At 43.2% G+C, this 21448-nt stretch overlaps 1 long non-coding RNA gene across 1 annotated transcript in view; it reads left to right on the forward strand.

Annotated features, from left to right (window-relative positions):
* Positions 1–21448, forward strand: part of LOC117199480 (uncharacterized) — a 137285-nt gene that overhangs the window by 26445 nt on the left and 89392 nt on the right. The window contains exon 2 of the long non-coding RNA XR_007470886.1: positions 19527–19587. This is a non-coding gene — a long non-coding RNA (uncharacterized LOC117199480). The remainder of the gene's footprint in view (positions 1–19526; positions 19588–21448) is intronic.

The raw sequence follows: 21448 nt of genomic DNA on the forward strand, positions 1-21448 counted from the left end.
TCAAAGTCTCTCAACAGTGGCACTGTTGACATTTTGGGTTGGGTGATTCTTTTTTTTTGGTTTTTGATTGTGGTACGCGGGCCTCTCACTGTTGTGGCCTCTCCAGTTGTGGAGCACAGGCTCTGGACGCACAGGCTCAGCGGCCATGGCTCACGGGCCAAGCCGCTCCGCGGCACGTGGGATCTTCCCAGACCGGGGCACGAACCCGTGTCCCCTGCATCGGCAGGCGGACTCTCAACCACTGCGCCACGAGGGAAGCCCATGGGTGATTCTTTATTGTAGGGGCTGCCCTGTACATTGCAGGATGTTTAGTAGTGTCCTCTACCTACTAGATTCCAGTAGCAACCACTCCTGCCCATCACCTCCACCAAGGAGTGACAAATAAAAATGCCTGCAGGCATTGCTAAATGTCCCCTGGGGACAAATTTGCTTCTGTTTGAGGACCACTGGTCTAAATTATTGGAATATCCAAAATAGTGCAGTTAAAATGTCTTATTGAACATCTACTCTACAATGAGCATGAAAGGAAGGATGCCTTTAATTCAGAGTCAGTGATGTCTAAATAGACCACACTTGATGGCATCTGGGAATCTCCATTTTCATGCTCATTCCAAGGCTGAATTTGGGTGACCATAGCAGACTATTTGATTTACATATGCTTCCATTTTCCCCTTTTCCCTGGCTGGGTTTGGTAGATAACCTCTCTGCTCCACGATAACTTAGGACAGAGTATACCTTATTATATTTAACATAATAGTTCAAGGATGCCCACGTTGGCTAAATACATTGTTGATTTAATTGTTGTGGTTTTGAATAAAGAGTTTGGCCTTCTTCTTTCCCAATAAATGCTTCATTGACCTTTTCTTTGTAGCTCTTCATAACGCTAATGACACATTCACTAATTTCAAAAAGAGTAATTTCCCCTCCAAAGGTTAGTAATTTCAATTAACTGTTCTGATCGAGGTAGGAGTTTTAAGTCTTGGCCAGTTGAGCTAATTGCTCATTCAAGACTCTTGATTGTTCCCTGGCTAATTTCTTTTAAAGGAGCATCTGAACTAGCCTTTCTTTTGCTCATTAGGTGCTTGGCGGCTTCCCAAAGTAAGCAAGGCTGGACATCTGGTATGTGGTACTTTGTACACTGGGGATTTTTGCCATCTCTTTGATATTACCCATTGTCCCCTTTATTTCTTTCAGGCCAGGGTTTCTTCCTCTTGGGATGCTCCTTGATTTCTAACCAGGCTAGTAACACAACTGCAGGAGCCCAAGTAAGGCTTAGGGCAGTGAGAGTCATCAGTTTTTGTTTTTGCTGGGTCTAGTTGAATCATTTTGATGTAGACTAAGAAGATGGCCAGTGTGGGACATGTTCAGTCTAAGGGTTGAGTGGATAGGGGCTGCTTATGAGGAGACGTTTTGACCTGACTTGGACTGAGGAGTTTTCTAGGACATGGGGCTTTCATTGCTAAAATCAGGAAAGGCCCAAGCAAATTAGAATGAGTTGGTCACCCTAGGAATACTACTGTAATCCAGACGTCTCATGATTTAGTAGCCTGCGAACTCAAATATGACCACATAGTTATCAATACCTAAAAATTGACAGCTCTGAGTCTCTACATTGTAACTGCAAGAACTTAGTCCCTTGTATGTCTCCCAGATTTTTCTGGGAGTCTCCGGAAAGTGACTCATATGTTCTCAGAAATGAGGGCTCCTCCCTCTCTCTTGCTCTCTTTCTCTCTTTCTCTGTCTCTCCCTCCACCTTCTGTTTTTCCTTTTTTTTTTTTTTCTTCCTCTATAACTTTCAAGCAGTGGCCTGCAGCCTGCAAAGTGCCTGCAGAACTGCCTCCATACTGCCCCTGTTGTTACAAGTGTCTGTGAATAAATGGTCAACCCCCCAACCTGGTTTTTCTGCTGCTTTGCCAAGGATAGTTTTCTCCTGAGGGAGATCCCAAGGCCGCCAGGCTATTCACAGAGAGTCACAAGGTGCTTTAGTCCCTGGGCTCCCTCTCCTTTTCTCCAACGCCCCAGCTCCTTTCCTTCCATTATCCTTTCCTCCCACCTCTACTTATTCTCAGACATTCCTACACCTACAAAACGGAGAATCAAAAACCCCCATACAACACCAACCCACACTGTGGGGCTGGGGCGGGGACATCGTCTTACTCATCTCACCTACTCACTCAGAATCTTCTTTTCTCCTCAGGCAAGCCGCTGGGAGGATTTTCCAACCTGACCAAGAGTTTCCTCTCAGCCTCCAACTGCTTAATTAAAACCAGTTTCGGCTGTCCCTATCCCTCATAGCTGTGTGGCACAAGTCTGAGAATTTACCTATCAAATCCAGAGTTGCCAGGGAGCCATCTGGATAGGCAGCAGGAGGTCAGGGGTACTGTCCATGTGCTGCATCAGGACTAAGTGTTGATGAGCACTGATGAGTTTCAGAGTACTGAATTAGGGCACTTATTAGTGACTCAAACTCTCATTTCCTCACTAACCACTCCCATCCTAACCTGAATCATTTTCATATCTGTTGTAAAGACAGAGGATGAAAAACAAACTGTCGAAAGGATTTTGGCTGCAAATAACAAAAATTCTGATTCAACCTGGTTTAAACACATGGAACATTAATTATCTTATGTAACAGTGAATCCATAAGTAGGGCAAGCTTCAGAGTTGAGTGACTCAGTGGTTCAGCAGTATCAACAAGAAGCCAGGTTGTCTCCATATCTGTGATATGTAGTCCATACATTGTTTCACCTTTGGACTAATTCTCCTCCTGTTCACAAGATGGCTGCCGATAGAAACTGGGAAAACCTGTGCCCTTGATTTTATGCATTAGGATAAAGAGAGGGAGAGGAGGATAGAGAGATGGGGGAGGGAAGGGAAAGAGTGAGGGAGGGACGTCTTCCTGAAATATGGAATGTGAATTTTTTCATGTAATCTGGGCCAATTTAGGTCATATGTCCACTGTGTGATCAGTGAGCATCACCAGAAAAATGCTATCCATTGATTTGTTGTGACTAATCAGAATCTATGCCCAGAGTTAGAAAAGGGTAAGCTTTTCTGAGTCGCCTGGGTTACACGAGAGGTGGATGGCTAGTTGAACAGAATTGGGATTTTTTTTAGGAAGGAGGAAAAAGGGAATGGATGCTGAATAGCCAACTGAAAGAATCCTCTACACAAACAATTCAATTTTATGCCATTTCTCTATCCCTGTAATGGCCTTGGTAGTTCAGGAACTTCGGTAATATTCTTACAGTTTGGCAGCCTAAATAGTGCAGAGAGGATGGGTGTTGGATTCCTGTGGACCCCAGTTTAAGTCATAGCTTTGCCGTCTTCTAATTGTCTGACTTCCAGACAAGTGAAGTAACCTCCCTGATCTTCTGTTTCCTTATCTGTTAAATAGCTTAATGCTACTGACTGTGGAGCATTGTTGTGGGTATTAAAGACACAGTGTAAGTAAAGTATTGATCATAGAGCCGGCCACATAGTAGGTACTCAAGAAATGTTACTTTTCTGTGCTTTGTCCTGCCCACTCCCACGGGCCAATTTTGCAACATAACCACCTACCCACTCCACACCCCCATCCCTCTTGGCCAGCTCTTAGTGACACTCATTTGCACTTAGTCCTTTTTCCAGCCACACTTCTGGGCTCCTTGGGCCATCCAGGGGGCCAGTAGTTGAGGGTTATATGTCTAGCAGCCCTTTCCAAAAGGTGGAAGTTGATGGTGTGATATGCACCTCTTTCCTATGTGATGTCAGGTGGTTCAGCCCCTCTCTTTGTGGGTGATTTCCCTACAGTGTCCAGCTTCTTGAGTACCTGATCCTGGAACAAGCACAGGTTTAGGGTGAGAATATCTGGATCCTTCCCTTTCTGGATGTGGAATCAGCTACTTGAGGATCTCTGAGCCTCAGGTTCTGCACAGTCCAATTTTGATAACCAAATCTTCTCTGTTGGTTACTTTTCAATATCATAATAAATAGGATGATGAGTGTGAATGCACTTAAAATGTGAATGTGTGAAAGCATGTTGAATAAGTAGGAAAATCTGCTGTTCTCCAGTCTCAGTCTCTCAGGTATCTAGGATGCAGAGCCAGATATCATGATGGAATATGGAGCTGTCTTACCCAATAAGAGATGTTTGGTCAACTTCCTAGCCTCACTCCCATTTCATTCCTTCCTTTATTCATCAGATATTTAGGACATTCTGTGGGCGATAAAAACTAGGGGTACAAAGATAGCTAAGACACCTGGCTTTATGAAGTAGTGACTCCTCTGCCCTCATCCACTTCCAGTTAATCCACAAATCCTGCTGAGTTAATAAAATAGCCCCTGCTTCTCTAATTCTGTCTCTAGATGGTACCTTCTCAGTGCTGTTGCAGCTTCTGTAGGACACTCAGCATCCCCTGAGCATCTGAGGGCCTAGTTTCAGTGGGTCCTGATGCTGAAGATGGAAGCACTCTCCAGAGAAGGGAAAGGTCTTGTTCAAGGCCACTCTGTTCTCAGCCCTATTTCTTTCTTTTAAAGTTAACTAATTAATTAATTAATTTTAAGTTTATTTTTGGCTGTGTTGGGTCTTCGTTGCTGCGTGCGGGCTTTCTCTAGTTGTGACGAGCAGGGGCTACTCTTTGCTGTGGTGCACGGACTTCTCATTGCGGTGGCTTCTCTTGTTGCGGAGCGTGGGCTCTAGGCCTGTGGGCTTCAGTAGTTGTGGCACGTGGGCTCAGTAGTTGTGGCTCGCGGGCTCTAGAGCACAGGCTCAGTAGTGGTGGCGCACAGGCTTTGTTGCTCCATGGCATGTGGGATATTCCCAGACCAGGGCTCGAACCCATGTCCCCTGCATTGGCAGGCAGATGCTTAACCACTACGCCACCAGAGAAGTCCCCCTCAGCCCTATTTCTCCTGATGCTCTGGTGAATGGTAGAGCTCAGGTCAATATTCTTTTCTCTCTAACACATGGGTTCTCCTGAGCTGTCATGAGTGTGTTTTCCCTAGTGTCGAAGGACTGACTATTGAAAACTATGTCCATCTCTTCTTCATACCTGGAAGTCTATCAGTTGAAGTCTATACATATAAAATCACTTCCCTCAGCTCTCTGGTATTGGCTTGTTGGAGGCAGAGGGTGAGGTGGGCAGAGAGAAGACCACTTGGTTCTCATTTCAGTGAAGACTTGCTGAAGGACCTTGGAGAAGCTGCCAGCTGTGCCCATAATTGACAGTAAAAGTTGCCACCTATTCCCTGATCTTCAGGGAATCTGGGAGGGTATCTGAGAGAATGAAAGGAATGTAGGGGGGAAAAGAAGGGCCCTGGATTGGGATTCCAAAGGCTATGGTGTCACCTTCCTTCTTTTGTGCAGTCATGGACAAATCCTCACATCTCTTCGTGCCTCTATTTTCCCATTGTTAAAATAGGGATAATTATAAATATTTGCCTTCCTGATCTAAGAGGGATTATGGGGAAACCCCAGTATGGCTGTTGCAGTCAAGAGAAAAGAGAACGTGTGAAGTGGATGAGATAATGTGGGCCAGGAGGTAAGTACTGAGAAGGAATGGAATGGAGGAGGTGGGTGTGTGCGTGGGTGATGTCAGCAGATGCAAACAGAGTCGGAGCCTGGCTGTCTCTTTTGGGAGGTAGAATGCATCCTGGTGAATAGTGGTGTTACAGATGGATTGGGAAGAGGTGAGGAGAAGCGGAGGATCTGTAGAGGGAAGAGGACAAGAGGAAAATCGTTCTAGACTGCTTGAAATTGGCAAGCTGTTTTCCTTTAAGAGTAGGTTGGTCTAAGACGGGGAGAACAAAGACCACCAATATATAAGGAGTAAGATGGAGAGGTCGAGGAATAGCGAGCAATTTGAACCATCATCAGGAAAAAGTCAGAGCAGGGGTTTTCAATGGGTTATGTTTTCGGTTCTCAGGCTGTAAAAACCAGTGGAATCCCTGTGAAGTCAGGGGAGAGGAAAAAACATGCTTAAAGATGGTGCTACGTACCTGGAATTCTCCACAGATACTTTTAATTATTGACCAGAAAATAGTCATATGGCCACACCTAGCTTCCAGGGAGACTGGAAATACAGCTGTGTGCCCAGCTAAAATTTCTATTACTGTGGATACTGGGGGACAGCTAGAAGTCTGTGTCCCAAGGATTAAATAAGACAGCGTTTGTAAAGCAATCAGCACAGTGGCCTGGACAGAGTAGATGCTCAACGTGAATTAACTATTGTTTCCACCCCTTAGTTACTTCAGGAGCAGAATTACCAAAGGAAGGGTGGAGCAAGGGTGGGGGGAAGTGAGCCCTGCACTGTTTTTTAAAAAAATTATTTTATTGAAATGTAGTTGATTTACAATGTTGTATTAATTTCTGCTGTACAGCAAAGTGACTCAGTTATACACACACACACACACACACACACACACACACACACATTCTTTTCCATTATGGTTTATCACAGGATACTGAATATAGTTCCCTGTGTTATTCAGTAGGACTTTGTTGTTTATCCATCCTATACATAATAGTTTGCATCTGCAAACCCCAAACTCCCAATCCATCCCTCCCCGACTCCTCCTCAGTCCTGTGCTATTTTTGAAGTGAGAGAAGCTTCTGCACTCCTTATGACAGAGGTATGGAAAGGAAGTAAGTTTGGCCAGAGGTTGGAGGTTTATAGTTGCCCTTTCAGGTTTCTGTTTTGAAAATTGGCATTTCAAAGACATAATCAAAATGGAAATGTGCTAAACCAGGGACAGGGGAAGAGAGAATAGATAAGACTAAAATGTGTTTAAATGTTTTAAAGAACTTTTACATATATTTACATAGCAACCCGTTTACACTTTTCTAATAAAAATTCTGAGAGGGAATTAGACAATATGTATGAAAGGCTTTAAACTCTTAGGAGGAATGGAGCTATGCAAATCTAAAGTGTTGGCATTATTAATAACAACAGTAGCTTTAATATGTGTCAAGCACTTTGCCCTTCCAAAGACAGGGGCTTACTGCACACCCCGCTGGGAACATGAGTTCCCGGCGGGGTGGCCTGCCTTCTCCTAGTGACTAATGCACCTTCTTCATCTGGGGCAAAACGGAGGATTAGCGGTCGCTTCGTTAATCTCACTGTTTAATCACCAGACCAGAAACACTCCCTTTTTCTCTGTTTCTTTTTTCTCCCTTGCTTCTCTTCTCTACCAGCGGGGGAAGTGTCCATGCCCCTTTCAGCCTCAATTTCCTTTTTTCCTCCTTTCAAGTCCCTCGAGGACTTTGGGCTCTTGCTTCAGGCCTAACTTCGACTAGCAAAGCCAGTATTTTCTCAGGACTCCTGTTTTTCTTCCGCAAACATAGAACAATAGAGCCTGTCCCTGGTGTGTGCTCAGAACCAGGACTCTGATCATGTTACGGCCGGAGGGAAGAGCATTGGATTTGGAGGTAGAATGAGTGTTTCCTACTTAGGAGTGCAGTTGTTTGGGGTAAGCCATGCTATGAAAGTGCTTTAGCATCCACAAAGCTCTATACAAATGTTATTATCTTACAGGGCAGAGTGGGTTCCAGTTGGCCCGGTAAGTGGAGATACAGGAACACTGGAATTGATCCTACTTACAAATGCCAGAGTTCATTTGCCTCTGCAAGTGGTTTGTCCTTCTTGAGGAGTAAGGGTATTTCACAGTCACCCATTTATTTAACACTTCCATCAGGTACTCTGTGTGCCTACGATGTACTGGGTGCAACACTCCCTGGCCTCGTGGAACTTAGTCATGTGGGGGAGACAGATAATAAACAAGTAAACAAACAGTTAAATTTGTAATTCCAGATTGTGATGTGCTATTAAGGGAACTGACAGGGCTGTGGTTGAGGATTCTGGGATGTGGGCTGGCGGGATCCACCCTCTGCTGACCCTTTCTAGGATGTGGCTCTCCGAGCGGAAGAAATCTTGGGAGGTCTCTGGTCTTTCCCCTCATCCTCGGTTGGACCTCCGTTTAAGGATCCCAGACTCAGGAGAGCTGATCTTGTTTTAGAAGCGCTGCCCTCAGTTGTTGCCCCATTGCCTCCTGCCTGGTGCTGGGGAGAACACGCTGCTTCCTTGTCTCCATCCCTGGGATCTGCTACCTCAGTGTCTCCCATCACCTGTGTCTTCCCCCAACAGAGGAGAGAGACTCCTAATTTGCCAGGGAAGGGCCCTTGCCTAAGCCTCTACCATGTATCGACTGTGCCAGCTTCTGGGATGCCAGCTCCCAGGCCTGCAGGCTGAGTGAATAAATGCGGGACACGACTGTTTGGGGAGCTGACTAGCTTTTTATCAGGAGGCTCATGAAGCCTGCTTCCTTCTCATGCTCACGTGGCTGGGACAGCTTTTTGCTGTCTTAGGTGGCCCACTCAGCCCTGGCCCTCTGGATCAGCTGCTCCTGGGGGTAGCCAGCTGGAAGCTTGTTAGCATTTATTTCCTTTCTCAGCTGTAAAAACTCTGCCCCCTGAGATGGACCAAGTAATTACCGTGAAATAGATCTGGGCAATCACATCTAGATAGAAATGAAAGGTAAAATGTAAGTGGCAGGTATTTACATGATCTTGCTGCCCTGGGGGTCTAATGGTCCCGTTTTGCCTGGCAAAGAGGTCAACCACTTGAGGGGCTGTGTGGTGTCATGAGTTGTGCCTTGGGCTGGGGGGGTCACAATATTTGGACTCTGTTCCTACCCAGATGGTGACGTTAGGTAAATCACTTCACCTCTCTGGTCTCAGTTCTCTTACTTGTAAAATGAGGGGAATGGGCTAGATGATTTACCTAGACCTTCTACATCAAATAATGAGATTTTAGGGCTTCCCTGGTGGCGCAGCTGTTGAGAGTCCTCCTGCCGATGCAGGGGACACGGGTTCGTGCCCCAGTCCAGGAAGATCCCACATGCCGCGGAGCGGCTGGGCCCGTGGGCCATGGCCGCTGGGCCTGCGCGTCCAGAGCCTGCACTCCGCAATGGGAGAGGCCACAGCGGTGAGAGGCCCGTGTACCACAAATAATAATAATAATAATAATGAGATTTTATACAGCATTTTCAGATACAGTCATCGAAAACAATACTTTCCAGTCTCTGTCCTTTTTTCCTTTCTTTCCTTCTTTCTTTCAGTAATGAGTGGCCGGGAAAGGGAGATCAGAGGTTAACTCTCTGCTGCTGAGGTAACGTGATTCCATAGTTTCTGGAGTTTGGTGACTTATATTCTTCCTCTGAGACTGTTTAGTCTCTGCAGAACGGAAAGCCCTGCCCTGCACCCTCCCAGACTGGCCTCTGGCCTTCTCCGCATTGGTGGGTTCAGGAAAGTGATTCAGTTGTTCCCGCAGTCACCAGTAGGCAAGAAGGGGAAGCCAGGCACTGGTGGGCAGGCCAGACCAGTGGCAGGGAATTGGAATTGCTGACATCTGTGCAGTGGGCGCCTGTAACTGCCTGACGTCATCCTCTTCACTCTGCCGTCTCTGTCCTGCTCCGTGTCACTTCCCTGCCAGCCTGGCAGGTGGGACTAGAGGGAGGTCAGGGTACTTATTTGTGTTCCCTTGGGCCTTGGCACCTGGCTCCATGCAGGACTGTGGCTCTCCCACAGCTCCGGCCCTCACTGGGCTCTGGAAGCACTGTTCCACTGCTTATCCCTTCATCTCCAGGGATTAATTCATGCAGTGGTTTCTTGTTGGGTGCACTTATTCTCTTAATCCTGCTGAGATTTCTACAAATAGTACCCATGTGGGGTGAATTCTGTTTCTTGTCAGGTCCCTAACTGTTGTGACGTCCAAAGAGGGCATGAAAAGTAACCAGGAGTTAAGAGTGTATTGGTGTTTATCTGTGTTTCCTGGCCATGACTGAGCTTTAAACTCCCCAGGGGAGTTTAAAAAAATACTGTGCTTGGTCCCTATCCCTAGAGATTCAGATTTAATGGCCCAGGGTAGGGCCTGGGATTGACATTTTTAAAAAGCCTCTGACGTGCAGCCTGAGTACGAAACAACCAATACCATTGGTTGGTATTAATTGCTGGGGAAAATATATCTTTTTCCTGAGAATCAGGATCATTTCCTTGGGTACAGACGTTTACTCTTTTTTCTTTTAAAGTTTCTGTGATAGAAAATGTCATACCTATACAAAATTAGGGAGTGTAGAGTAATGAATATGCATGTACCCATTGCCCAGTTCAGCAATCGTCAATTTATGGCCCATCCAATGTCGTTGTTTCATTTTATACACTGATCAGCAGCGGATGCGTGTTCCGGTGGCTCTGCATTTCTACCAACGTTTGGTATTGTCAGTCTTTTTTTTTTTGTCATCCTGCTTGGAATGAAGTGATATCGTGGTTTTAATTTTCGTTACCCTATGTCTAATGATGTTGATTACCTTTTCATGTGCTCATTGGCCATTGTGTGTGTGTGTGTGTGTGTGTGTGTGTCTGTATTTAGAGATGACTGCATGTTTTCTGCACATTTTAAATTGCCTTTTGTCTTTTTATTGTTGATTTGTAGAAGTTATTTACATGTACTGAATACAAGTTTTTTTTTGTATTTGTTATTTGGTTACATAGGTATGCTGAAAATGTTCTTTCCCAGTCCGTGTCTTGTCTTATTTTTCTTAGTGGTGTCTTCCTTCCTTCTTTCCTTCCTTCCTTCTCCTTCTCTTCTTCTTCCTCTACTTCTCCTCCTCCTTCTTTTATTATTTTTTCCCTTTCAGTTTTATTGAAATATAATTAACATACAGCACTGTATATGTTTAAGGTCTACAGCATAATGATTTGAATTACATACATCATGAAACGATCACCACAGTAAGTTTAGTGAACATACATCATCTCATATAACTACAAAAGAAAAAGAAAAACATTTTTGAAGAGAACTCTTAGGATTTAGTTAACAATTTTCATATATAACACAGCAGTGTTAATAGCATTTATCATGTCATACATTACATCTCTATTACTTATTTATCTTATAACTGGAAGTTTGTACCTTTGGACTACCTTCATCCAAATTCCCCTCTCCCTCCTCCCTTACCTCTGGTTACCACAAACCTGATCTCTTTTTCTATGAGTTTGTTTGTTTTTGAAGTATAATTGACCTACAATGCTACGTTAGTTCCTGGTACACAATATAGTGTTTCAATATTTCTGTATATCTCAGAATGATCCCCATTCTTCTTTTTTTTTCCACTATAAAAAGGGCCATTCTTAACAGAACAAGGAAAAGGATGGATGTGTCATCCAGGGCACATCCAATACAATAAATACCAAGCTAGAATGTGTGTGTGTGTGTGTGTGTGTGTGTGTGAGTGATTGTGTCTGACACACACCTTACAGACTGCTCTAGGTGTCTTCCTCATTCTGCCAGCAATTGTCTATGTCATTCAGGGTTCCAGTAGGAAACATGCTATACCAATGGGGTAATTGAGGAGACCTTAGTAAAAACACTATTTGTAATGTTGTGGGCAGGATTAAGGGAGACCAGTAATGGATGGGGCATCACCCTAGGGCTAGGAGCCTAGGAATCATTCTATCCCTAGGCCCGAGGAGTAAGGGAGGGAGTGGTTATGGGAGCCCAGAGAGGACGGTTTATGGAGAGAGCTGCCTTTGTTAGAGGTGCACACCCAGCTCGGCTGACTCAGTAGGGAGGGAGCTAGATGATTTTAAAATCTGATTTTACTTTCTTCTTTGCTTCCAGTACCCAAATGATGCTTCTCAATGTCTGGATCTAAGTGAAGCTAAAGGGCAAGGGGACGCATTGATGCAGTGTATACTTAACCTCCTGTAGCAAAGAGGCAGTTGAAGAAAGGTAGGGAGCGGATTTGAAAGAGTAAATGGGAAATAACCAGCACATTACTTGTTTCAACTACTTGTATGGAAGAAATAAATCAGCATCTGTGGAACAGTAACCATCCGCTAGGCTCTGTGCCAGACACTCTACTTACACCATTCCTGTAATACAACAATCCTTATTCCTGTGCCTCAGAGGAAGAAGCACTCAGTGACGTACACCAGGCCAGAAGTGGGATTCAGAATCTGTGCCGGCTCATTTCATAGCCATTGTTCTGTGCATCCCACCATGATGACCCTAGTAACGCAAGCTCAGGGAGCCAAACAGAAAAGAACTTCTAATGTCTTGTATGAACATTCTTTCCTGCAGCAGAGAATGGAAAAATAGGCAAGAAGTAGCTAACTTGAGGAATTTGTCTTCTCTGCATCAGAGGACAGCATAGGGCTGATAATGACCTGCTTGCAACAATGGGGAGCTGGAGACCAAGGGCGATTCAGTGGTTATCAGTGGTTAGCACATTCATCACAATCTGTGTCTTCGGAAAGTGTATCATTTACTGGGTCTTTTTTCATGGGTTCTTGCCTGGCATTCATGGGCCTTGGGGATCCATGGATGGGACTGTGTTCCAGTGTAATTGGTCCCTTTGTGATACAATGTAGTTTATTTGTGCATTGATAGGCGTTAGTGACTGACATAGGCATCCCACCGTACAAAAGATTAAAAACCCCTGTGTGACAACGAATTCAGCATTAGTTAGTAATAGAGGACTTTAATTTTAATAAGAATATGATTAGAAGTCATGCATCTTTTCTATAGGGCAGGAGAGGTACTAAATGTCATGCCCAAACTCACTGTTCTAAGTGGCAAGGAAAAGGCAATGCTTTCATTAAGTACAGAAGAAAGAAAGCAAGCATGCTAGAAATATTTCATCAAGAAACACTTATTAAGTAGATATGAGGCACTGTAGTAAGTGATTAAAAAACAAGGGGGGGGTCCTTTTCTGTGCCCAGATATTAGATCTCGCCGTATAGTCTTACCTTATTTTGATGTGCAGGTGTGTTGTTTTTTGGCAGACACAGTTAAGGTGGGGTGGGATTGGAAGACCCAAGACCTGTGACCCTATGTGTGTGTTAAACCGTAGAAAGGCAAAGTCACAGAGGCAGAGTTAAAAGGGACATCAGAATCCATGAGATTCAACCTCCCATCTAACAGAGGACTCTCTTCCATAACTCGTGTGACAGCTGGCTGCCTGACCTCTGCCTGACATGTCAGAGATGATGCACTCCAGACCCTGCAGGGCCCAACGCTGTCTTTCTTTGGCCTTAATGTAACATTAATGAAGCAGCAGCAACACCGCCACTAACATCATTTATGGAGTACTTACTCTATGCCGGGCACTGTGCTGAGCACTGTAAATGCATGATCCCCTTTAATCCTTAAAATGACTCTATGGGATTGGTGATGTCACCTCCACTTCATAGATGGATGAACTGAAGCTCAGTGATTAGCCCACATATTTGTCACAGGGGTGTGTGTGTGTGTGTGTTTGTAGGAGTATATGTATTTGCGTGTAAAATAAATATGTAGTACCCGGCTTCTCCTCCCACAAGCAGAAGACCAGTACACACTGCAGGGGATCTGACAGGACACTATTATGGGTGTCCCAGACATGCCAATCATTTGGTGACTTTTAAAAAACTTATTTGGAGTTATCTAGGAGTTATAATTTTTTTCTGCACATAATTATTGGGAAGTTATTTATCTTTATCCACCTCCTTTCCTTCTTTCTTTCTTCTTCTTCGTTTTTTTTTTTAGTCTTTATTGAATCTGTTGCAACATTGCTTCTGTTTTTTATATTTTGTTTTTTTTGGCCACGAGGCCTGTGGGCTCTTAGCTCCCTGACCAGGGATCGAAACCGCACCCCCTGCATTGGAAGGCAAAGTCTTAACCACTGGACTGTCAGGGAAGTTCCGTTTCTTGTTTTTATAATCACAATTTTAAAAAATGTATTTTTTTAAATTGAAGTATAGTTGATGTACAATATGTTACAGGTGAACAATATAGTGATTCACAATTTTTAAAGGTTATACTCCATTTATAGTTGTTATAAAATATTTGCTATATTTCCTGTGTTGTACAGTATATCCTTGTGGCTTATTTTATACCTAATAGATTGTAGCTATTGATCCCCTATCCCCTTTCCCTCTCCCCTCTGGTAACTACTAGTTTGTCTTCTATATCTGTGAGTCTGCTGCTTCTTTGTTATATTCTAGTTTGTTGTAGGTTTTAGATTCCACATATAAGTGATGTACAGTGTGTGTCTTTCTCTGTCTGACTTACTTCACTTAGCATAATGTCCTCCAAGTCCATCCATGTTGCTGCAAATGGCAAGATTTTGTTCTTTCTTATGGCTGAGTAGTATTCCATTCTATATATATATACCACATTTTCTTTGTCCATTCATCTGTTGATGGACACTTAGGTTGCTTCCATATCTTGGCTATTGTAAATAATGCTGCTATGAACATTGGGGTGCATGTATCATTTTGAATTAGGAGTGGAATTGCTGGGTCATATGGTAGTTCTATGTTTAGCTTTTTGAGAAAGCTTCATACTGTTTTCCACAGTGGCTCCACCAATTTACATTCCCGCCAACAGTGTAGGAAGGTTCCCTTTTCTCCACATCCTTGCCAACATGTGTTATTTGTGTTCTTTTTGATGATGGCCATTCTGACCGGTGTGAGGTGATACCTCATTGTGGTTTTGATTTGCATTTCCCTGATGATTAGACATGCTGAACGTCTTTTCATGTGCCTGTTGGCCATCTGTGTGTCTTTGTTGGAAAAATGTCTATTCAGTTCTCTGGCGTTTTTAATCAGGTTTTTTTTTTTAAATAAATTTATTTTTAAAATTTTTGGCTGCGTTGGGTCTTTGTTGCTGTGCGCAGCCTTTCTCTAGTTGTGGTGAGTGGGGACTACTCTTCGTTGTGGTGCACGGGCTCTAGGTGCTCGGGCTTCAGTAGTTGTGGCACACGGGCTCAGTAGTTGTGGCTTGCAGGCTCTAGAGCGCAGGGTCAGTAGTTGTGGTGCACGGGCTTAGTTGCCCCGCAGTATGTGGGATCTTCCTGGACCAGGGATTGAACCCGTGTCCCCTGCATTTACAGGCAGATTCTTAACCACGGCGCCACCAGGGAAGTCCCTGTTTGGTTTTTTTGATGTTGGGCTGTATGAGCTGTTTATATATGCTGGATATTAACCCCTTATCAGTCGTATCATTTGCAAATGTTTTCTCCCATTCAGTAGTCCACCTACTTTCTTTTTCTTTTTCTTTTTTAAACATCTTTATTGGAGTATAATTGCTTTACAATGTCTTGTTAGTTTCTGCTGTATAACAGAGTCAATCAGCTATACATATACCTATATCCCCATATCGCCTCCCTCTTGCATCTCCCTCCAACCCTCCTTATGCCACCCCTCTAGGTGGTCGCAAAGCACCGAGCTGATCTCCGAGTGCTGTGCAGCAGCTTCCCACTAGCTATCTATTTTACATTTGGTAGTGTATATATGTCAGTATTATTCTCTCACTTAGTCCCAGCTTACCCTTCCCTCTCCCTGTGTCCTCAAACCCATTCTCTACATCTGTGTCTGCCCCTAGGTTCTTCAGAACCATTTTTATTTTTAGATTCCATATATATGTGTTAGCATACGGTATTTGTTTTTCTCTTTCTTTTTTTTAATAGATTATACTTTATTGAACTGTAAAAAATTGGCTATAATCCCTGTGCTGTACAATATATTCTTTTTTTTTTAACATCTTTATTGGAGTATAATCGCTTTACAATGGTGTGTTAGTTTCTGCTTTATAACAAAGTGAATCAGTTATACATATACATATGTTCCCATATCTCTTCCTTCTTGTGTCTCCCTCCCTCCCACCCTCCCTATCCCACCCCCTAGGTGGTCACAAACCATCGAGCTGATCTCCTTGTGCTATGCGGCTGCTTCCCACTAGCTATCTATTTTACGTTTGGTAGTGTATATATGTCCATGCCACTCTCTCACTTTGTCACAGCTTACCCATATCCTCAAGTCCATTCTCTAGTAGGTCTGTGTCTTTATTCCTGTCTTGCCCCTAGGGTCTTCATGACCTTTTTTTTTTTTTTCTTAGATTCCATATATATGTGTTAGCATACGGTATTTGTTTTTCTCTCTCTGACTTACTTCACTCTGTGTGACAGACTCTAGGTCCATCCACCTAACTACAAATAACAATTTTGTTTCTTTTTATGGCTGAGTAATATTCCAGTGTATACATGTGCCACATCTTCTTTATCCATTCATCTGTCGATGGACACTTAGTTTGCTTCCATGTCCTGGCTATTGTAAATAGAGCTGCAATGAACCTTGTGGTAGACTCTTTTTGAATTATGGTTTTCTCAGGGTATATGCCCAGTAGTGGGATTGCTGGGTCATATGGTAGTTCTATTTGTAGTTTTTTAAGGAACCTCCATACTGTTCTCCATAGTGGCTGTATCAATTTACATTCCCACCAACAGTGCAAGAGGGTTCCCTTTTCTCCACACCCTCTCCAGCATTTATTGTTTGTAGATTTTTTGATGATGGCCATTCTGACTGGTGTGAGGTGATACCTCATTGTAGTTTGGATTTGCATTTCTCTAATGATTAGTGATGTTGAGCATCCTTTCATGTGTTTGTTGGCAGTCTGTACATCTTCTCTGGAGAAATGTCTAGTTAGGTCTTCTGCCCATGTTTGGATTGGGTTGTTTGTTTTGTTGATATTGAGCTGCATGAACTGCTTGTAAATTTTGGAGATTAATCCTTTGTCAGTTGCTTCATTTGCAAATGTTTTCTCCCATTCTGAGTGTTGTCTTTTCGTCTTGTTTATGGTTTCCTTTGCTGTGCAAAAGCTTTTAAGTTTCTTTAGGTCCCATTTGTTTATTTTTGTTTTTATTTCCATTTCTCTAGGAGGTGAGTCAAAAAGGATCTTGCTATGATTTATGTTATAGAGTGTTCTGCCTACGTTTTCCTCTAAGAGTTTGATAGTATCTGGCCTTATATTTAGGTTTTTAATCCATTTTGATTTTATTTTTGTGTATGGTGTTAGGGAGTGTTCTAATTTCATTCTGTTACATGTAGCTGTCTGGTTTTCCCAGCATGAGTTATTGAAGAGGCTGTCTTTTCTCCACTGTATAGTCTTGCCTCCTTTATCAAAGATAAGGTGACCATATGTATGTAGGTTTATCTCTGGACTTTCTATCCTGTTCCATTGATCTATATTTCTGTTTTTGTGCCAGTACCATACTGTCTTGATTACTGTTGCTTTTTAGTATAGTCTGAAGTCAGGGAGCCTGATTCCTCCAGCTCCGTTTTTCTTTCTCAAGATTGCTTTGGCTATTCAGGTTCTTTTGTGTTTCCATACAAATTGTGCAATTTTTTATTCTAGTTCTGTGAAAAATGCCATTGGTAGTTTGATAAGGATTGCACTGAATCTGTAGATTGCTTTGGGTAGTATAGTCATTTTCACAATGTTGATTCTCCCAATCCAAGAACATGGTATATCTCTCCATCTGTTTGTATCCTCTTTAATTTCTTTCATCAGTGTCTTATAGTTTTGTGCATACAGGTCTTTTTTCTCCCTAGGTAGGTTTATTCCTAGGTATTTGATTCTTTTTATTGCAATTGTAAATGGGAGTGTGTCCTTAATTTCTCTTTCAGATTTTTCATTATTAGTGTATAAGAATGCAAGAGATTTCTGTGCATTAATTTTGTATCCTTCTACTCTACCAAATTCATTGATTAGCTCTAGTAGTTTTCTGGTAGCATGTTTAGGACTCTCTATGTATAGTATCATGGCACCTGTAAACAGTGACAGTTTTACTTCTTTTCCGATTTGGATTCCTTTTATTTCTTTTTCTTCTCTGATTGCTGTGGCTAAAACTTCCAAAACTATGTTGAATAATAGTGGTGAGAGTGGGCAACCTTGTCTTGTTCCTGTCTTAGAGGAAATGGTTTCAGTTTTTCACCATTGAGAACAATGTTGGCTGTAGCTTTGTCATATATGGCCTTTATTATGTTGAGGTAGGTTCCCTCTATGCATACTTTCTCCACCTCATTTCTTTAATTCATGTTAATCCAGTATGTACCCAAGGATGCATTCTGGGGATAGATTATGACCTCAGATGCTGCTTGGTTTGACTTGTCTCTTAATCCAGCTCTGGACTTGAAGTGGTATTGATGGTGGAAGTGTATTGTTGATGAAAAGAGGGGTTCTCAGCCCAGAGACAGATTTCCTTCTTTGTAAAATGATGTAGGCAGGTTGCATGGGTACCTAAGTTTCATTCTGGCTATGACACTGTGTGAGTCTATGAACCTGAAAATGAAAAATGTGAACTGGGGGATAAGAGAGAACACAGTGTTCGTTGGCTTGGGGGAATAAAAAAGAAATTTTCCATAGATAAAATTGATTTTATCAAATTAACTTAGTTACTTATCATTGCTAAATAAAAAAGGAACTATTTTTTTCCTCAAGGCTGACTACTGAACCCAAGACCTGCCTAGTTCCTGTTAATGGGAAAGGTAATTTGTAATTTTTAGTTTGACCACTGGGTGGCGCAATTGCTCCACATTGTTAGTAAAAACCACCGTCATTTTTAGGTGAAGTGGGTTTTCAGGAAGCTGCTGAACTTGCATCTCCTTTAGGAGAAATATACAGTGGTTATAGCCAGAAAGGACTTCCGGAATTATTTGGTTCAATCCCTTTTATTGTTTTTTAATTGCACTATTTTATTTTATTTAATCTATGTGATATATGAATACATTCTAATTATAAAAGAATCAAGTTTTGTACACGCCCCTCTTCACTCTCTCTCTGCTATGCTCATTCCCCACCTCAGAGAAAACCCATTGTTAACCCTTTGGGGTATTTCTTTAAGGTCCTTCCTTTGTAGTATACACATAGGTATATGTGCATGTGATATATGTCTTTTCTTAATGAACATTCATGCAACCTCCTGGTTTTGTAAATGAAGAAAGATACAGTGTAGGATTTGGAGCCAATATTGATTTATGGGGAGAGCCTGTGCTTTAGAGTCACACAGACTTGAGTTTTAAATTTTGATCTTGCAACTTAATAGTTACCAACCTTCGCCAAGCTATTTATTTCTCACCTGAGCCTCATTCCCCTCAACTTGCAAGCTATTCAGGTGTACTAAAAGCCATGAATACATGCAAATGCTCCTAGCTCAGCTGGCCGGCTGTAAAGTGTTAGTTTCCTTCCCTGTCACTCTTTGCCAAGTTCAAACAGCTCAGTAGTGGAAGAACACAGTTTTCTCCATCCTGTGCCTCCTAGGAACCTTTGAAAGATGTCAGTACCTGTGTACCTGCATAATCATATGCAAAATCCAGCTTAAGGACCCAGTGACCCATAAGTATGAATCCTGCTGTTGCCAAAGCCTTCCCTGGCCTCTGAGTGTCTTGCTTCTGTCCAGATTCAGGGAAGAACTGTATTTGAGGGCTGGAGGGAAACGCCAGGGGCTCCAAAGGGCACAGGAATTCAGAAAGGCTCAATTGGCTGGGGTTCAAGTTCAGACTAAGCTCAGGTCTGTAAACTTGTGCAAAACTCCTATGTTCTCTGTGCCCAGGTTTCTTTACCTGTAGAACCAGAAAGATGAATTTGGACCCCATTAGAGCTTATACTAGTGAGTAGATAAATCAGCCATGTAGCTTATGATGCTTTCCTTTTCACCTTGTTTTCCAGGAAGCTCAGAGCCAAATTGAATGTGAATTGAAACCACTCTCCTTGCCCCCAGGTTTCTGGGGTAAGTACCTTCCATTTCATGGTTCTATGTTGGTTATTATTTTAATGGTGTGAACCGTGGATCTGTAAAGGCGATGGTGAGGAGATGGGCTGGACTTCTTCTTGCTAATCCAGGCATGTGGGAGCTTCAGGCCTTGCCCTTTGAGATACTGTGGGCAGGAGGGTTTCCTACCCCTGTTTAAAATGTTCTCGTCTCAGTTTTGCCTAACAATTCCTGATATTTCATTTGGCCATTTTAGAAGATCCTTTCAGATAAGTTTGAAAATAGTCATTTAAAAATAAGATCTCTGATCTTATCTAAAACTCTCAACAGTCTCTGAGGCTTGATCACAAAGCAGCAGGCACACGGGGACGCTAGTCGAATGGTGTTTTATAAAAACAACACAACCTTAAAAACATTAAAAGACCAAACCAAATCCAGAGTAACAGCGTATCTGTTTCAGTTAAGAAAGTCTTTTCCTGAAAAAACAAAGCGGGCTTTAGAGGAAACTAGATGGCTGGCAGCACAGGTCTTGAGGGCAGCTTTGCAGGTTGATGATTTTATTTCATCTCCGGGTAGACTAGGCTCCATCAGATGGGGCCACATGCTCCCTTGTCTCTGTCTGGTTCTGAGCTGCTCACTGAGTGACAGCTCTTTCCCCCTTTACTCTGTGGATGTGAATCTCACCTCACAGTTTAACTCAGGAGGAGAAAGGGGCTGTGGAACCCACCTTGGAGATCACAACCTGCATTGTTATGGCCCTTGTTCTGCCACTGTCCATGAAATGGGAAAGGTCTCTCTATTTGGTTCGTATCCTGCCTAAATTGACCAAAGAATCTCCCGGGGTTCCTGGGGCGGGGCTCCCCAAAGGGACCACCTCTGGGACTCCCTGGATCCCTGATTTTAGGACTCCTGGGTGGTGCTTCTGAGATACAGAAGGATCAATTTTGCAGTTAAGGAGAAACGAGGAAGACACAGACCTCAGGGCAGAATCTTTCGATCACTCTGCAAAGCAACTCCATTACTGTGAATTCTAGAATGAGCTTGCTGTGGGATGAACAGGAACGGCCTTTGTCACTTGTGCAGGTTTTCTCTCATTCCAGGCAGGTGATGGGGGTGGGGAAGCAGCTGCAGGCTTTGGGTTTTAAATGAGTCTCCTGTCCTGGTGTAAAGGCTGAGCTTTCTGATGAAGAGGAGAGAGAGGCTTGGATGACAGTGGAGCCGTGGGAGAACGCCTTCACATCCCAGCAGAAGGGGCGGGAAATAAGCCTCGACAGAGTCTCCCTTGACGAGGCTTCAAGGAGGGACGTCTGTTTCTTTTCCTGAGTTAAGAGACAGGCACAGTCTACAGTCAAGGCTGTGAGCTGTGCTACTACTAATTTTATTTAAATAGAATTTCTTCTCGTTTCTGCATGAATTGCTATTGACAGTGTCTGAGCATCTCCCTCGCTAACGGTCTCCCACTGGAGAGTCTTGTCTGAGTAGAACTGTACCTAAGCCATTCAGGTCCAAGCTGCCCGGCATTCAGCAGAAGAAAGCCTGCTTGCAACAGCTGTGTTTCAATGGTCACTATCGTGCCTCTGCAGGAAGCTGGGCAGCTTTTTCGAAATGCAAAGTCAGCTAAGTCGGTGCAGTGCTGAGACCTGATTAAGAAAGCCTCCCTATTCAATTCGATTTAAGTGAAGCGATTTTCAAAATCTTAACAGTTTAGATGCCAAAGGAGAAGGAAGAAAGCCAAAACTGATGGGGAACGAAATCACTTTCCAAAAACGGGGGCTATTTTCACAATGGAAAAATCAGTTCTGAACTGCTGCGCTGGGGACAAAGTGGTAGCAGACCTGGCTTCAGGGCCTTGTCTGCAGAGTGTGCAGAGTGCCCTGAC

The sequence above is a fragment of the Orcinus orca genome, chromosome 13 (assembly GCF_937001465.1).
Source record: "Orcinus orca chromosome 13, mOrcOrc1.1, whole genome shotgun sequence".
Classification (NCBI taxonomy): domain Eukaryota; kingdom Metazoa; phylum Chordata; class Mammalia; order Artiodactyla; family Delphinidae; genus Orcinus; species Orcinus orca.